Source organism: Dipodomys ordii, unplaced genomic scaffold, assembly GCF_000151885.1.
Source record: "Dipodomys ordii isolate 6190 unplaced genomic scaffold, Dord_2.0 Scaffold23, whole genome shotgun sequence".
NCBI lineage: Eukaryota > Metazoa > Chordata > Mammalia > Rodentia > Heteromyidae > Dipodomys > Dipodomys ordii.
The window spans coordinates 5101636-5105258 of NW_012267239.1; positions in this window are offsets into that span (position 1 = coordinate 5101636).

A 3623-nucleotide genomic window follows, 5' to 3' on the forward strand; every position below is an offset into this window, starting at 1 on the left:
CCCCCCCCCCCGCCTCCCCCCCCACCGCTGGTTGGGGAACCTGCTCCCTGCTTGTCTGAATTCTGTCTGCAGCCCAAGCCCCCCGCATAAACATTCAGGCGAGCAGACACTTTTTAATAGAATCGCTTAAAACAATTAATTACCACAGTTTTCATTCAAGCTGCTGAGCCAAAGATATGCAAGCAATAAAAGACGTTTATCGGCCGCTTTCTCCAGGCCTGTTTGTTATTAAGATGTAAATTAAACCATCACAGAAGCTCCATTTTTTTAATCTAGGCTTGGGGAGACCCAGACCAGGCGCAGGGCCTAAACGGGTTTATTTCATTACTCGACATTCATTAGAAACCCACTGGCTTATTGGAATTCATTTTTCTGAAGTGACCCTCCTCCCCCCCCCACACCCAGCTCCTGCTTTTTAAACAAATTATCCGGATAATTTGTTCATTTCCCTTCTGTTTGCCCATAGTGATCACCAGTTCCAAGGTGGTGTCTGGGGGCCCCTGGATTTTGGGAGGGTGCTCTGTATTGGGAGGGAAGGATCCTGGGAATATATGGGAGACTTGAGTGCTAGTTTGAAATTGAGGGGGAGTCCTGTGGAAATTTCTGGAAAACAGTTGGTTGATCTGTTGAAGAATTAGGGCTGAATCCTTGGCCTCTGGGTGGGAAGTGGGGGAGCAATCACAGGGTTAATGGAGGGCACGCCAGCTCTCGGTCTTTCCCCTCTCCAGTGGCTGGGCTTTCCTGTGGGCATCTGAAGTCCCTGCAGCTGCAGCTGGGCTGATGGATGGTTTTCGGCCTCCTGATGGCCTTCAGGCCTCTGGAGCTCAGGAGGGAGCCTGGCACACTGGTACCCAGTGGATGGTACTCAGTGCCTAGCACCCAGTAGGTACTCAGTGCCCAGTACCCAGTAGGTGCTAAGGGCCTCTTGTGAACCTAGATTTATGTGGTGGTCATTTGTCCCACTGGATTTTTGTTTTGTTTCAGTATTTTTGTTCAAGTTCACCTGCAGCCACAGGCATGAAACTCTCAGATACCGGTTGTAATGCTTTTCCTTTTGCATATTGGCGGGACTGGGGTTTGAACTCAGGACACTACGCTTGCTAGGCAAACTCTCTACTCTTTGAGCCATGCTTCCAGCCCTTGGTCTTGCATCTTTGCCCGGGTGGCTGGTACCCAGCTCCTCCGACCTTCTCTCTCCACCTGGCTGGGGTTACAAGCGCGATCCACCGTGCTGGTCTGTCTGTCCAGGAGGAGAGTGTGTTAACTTTTTGGAGCCCCGGCTTGCCTCTCCTCTCCAGCCTCACTGGAGTGGCTGTGACCAGGCCTGACCTGTGAGCGGCTTGTCACGGCTACAATTTAGGCGGTCCGGACGGAGCCCGAGCCGCGGGGAGCAGAAGCACCCCCCGGGCGCCCGCCCAGCTTGCTGCAGACCAGCGCGGAGGTAGGGTTCGAACCCAGGTCCGTCCGACTCGGACTCACAGACGGGGCTTTCGGATGCCGAGGGCAGAGCGCGCAGGACGGCGGAAGGCGCGTTTGTGGACTCAGGGGCCCAGCGCCGAGGGCGCCGAGGACCCCGGGCTGCAGGGCGGCAGCTGCCCTGCGGCCACGGAGGCCTGGCAGGCCACACGGGGGCCGGCCACGAGCACCGTGCCCCGACCGGATCCAAAGGCGGGGCTCTGGGAAGCAGTGAAGCCGGGCAATGCTGGGCTTCAGTGAGCCCGGTTAGCCCAGGGGCACCCGGAGCATGGGCCTGCCCTTTGCCACCGCAGACCACGCCCCACAGACCACGCCCCACAGACCACGCCCGCAGAGAAGCCCCTCGACCATGCCCACCACTGACCACGCCCCCATAGACCACGCCCCACAGAGCAGCCCCTCGACCACGCCCACTACCGACCACGCCCCACAGAGCAGCCCCTAGACCACGCCCACCACCGACCACGCCCCCACAGACCACACCCCACAGAGTAGCCCCTCGACCACGCCCACCACCGACCACGCCCCCACAGACCACGCCCCACAGAGCAGCCCTCGACCACGCCCATCACCGACCACGCCCCCACAGACCACGCCCCACAGAGCACGCCCCTAGACCACGCCCACTGCCGACCACGCCCCCATAGAGCATGCCCCTCCACCAGCTCACATGTGGCCACGCCCACACCATCGTGTCCTCTCGACCACGCCCACAAACTAGCCACGCCCTTCCTACGTCATTCCAGGTTTAAAGAGCATCATCCTTGAAGCCCACGTGGGCTGGGCTTGCTGCGCCATTATTTCCTTGTTTCTCAAAGCACCTGGAGTCTAGAGGTCTCTGTTCCCAGTGTGTGGGAGAATGAAGGAAGCAAAATGACTTGGGTCTCCGACAGGGCTAATGTACTGATAACAACTGTCCGATTTGCTTTTTGTTGTTGTCGTTGTTGTTGTTTAATAATGTTTGGAAGCCGGGTGTGAGGGTGCGTAACTGTAATCCCGGTTATTTGGGAGGTGGAGGCAGAACAAGCCAAGTTGACAAGGGCACAACATAAGTGAGACCTCCCCATCTCAACAGGTAAGCTGAGTATGATGGTGCAGGTCTGTAATCCCAGCTACGCAGGATGCAGAAGTAGGAGGATTACAGTCCCGGGGCAGTTCTATACAAAGTTAGCAGATCTCCAGCTCAGAAACACAAACCAAAGGGGATGGGAGGGGGACGTTTCAAGGGCTACAGCACTTGCCTAGCCTCGAGGAGGACCCAGGTTCAAATCCCCTCCCCCCAGAAAAAGAACTCTCCAAAATAACAACAGGAGTAGAGCTGGGCTGCATCGTCCAGAGGGCCGCGGTAGATACAGAGGCCGCCTGGGGAAGGGGCGTGTGGGGGCTGCAGAGACAAGGCTCAGCCCAGAAGGCAGCCTGGAACTTGGGGAGTGTGTGTGTGGAGGGAGTGTTGGGGGGTCTTCCTTCCTCCTCTGCATGCGCAGGCGCTGGGACCCCCTACTGCTGGGAGGTGTCATTCTGCCCCTGCCTGGGCCTGGCCCCCTGCCTTCATCAAGTCTGAAGGAAAAGCATGGGAACATCACTGTCCCCCCATCTCTGGGGCTCGCAGGCCTGGGGCTGGGCTGTCTGTGGTTTGGTGAGTGTGTGTGTGGGGGAGGGCTCGGGTGTGGAGGGGGCAGTGTGTGTGTGTGTGTGTGTGTGTGAACAGCAGAGATTCCCAGTGGAACACGTGGAAGATCATGGCTTTGTGGGCAAACTGACCCCATCCAGCACCCTCTCTACACCTAGACATGTGAGCTTGGGGTACTGTAGAGACCTCTCTTAGTCGCCCCCACTCTGTCCCTCCAAGCTGTCTCAGGAAATAACAGAGCGAGTGAGATAAACACCCCCCCTTAAAAAAAACAATCCCCCCTTCCTCCCCTGTCTCTGCTTGGGAAAGGGCTGCCTGTATAAATAGTTCAGAGACAGGCTTGGACAGGTTTTGAGACACCTGCTCAGAGGCGCCTCGGGGCGCTGACGGGTGCTGCCCGGGCCAGCTCAGGCTCAGATCAGAGGACGGCTGGCCGGCCGCCAGCCAGGACGGGCCGGCCGCCCCGCCGAAGGCCTTCAGCATGGCAAGAATCAGTTAGCCTTCCTTCCCTCCTTCC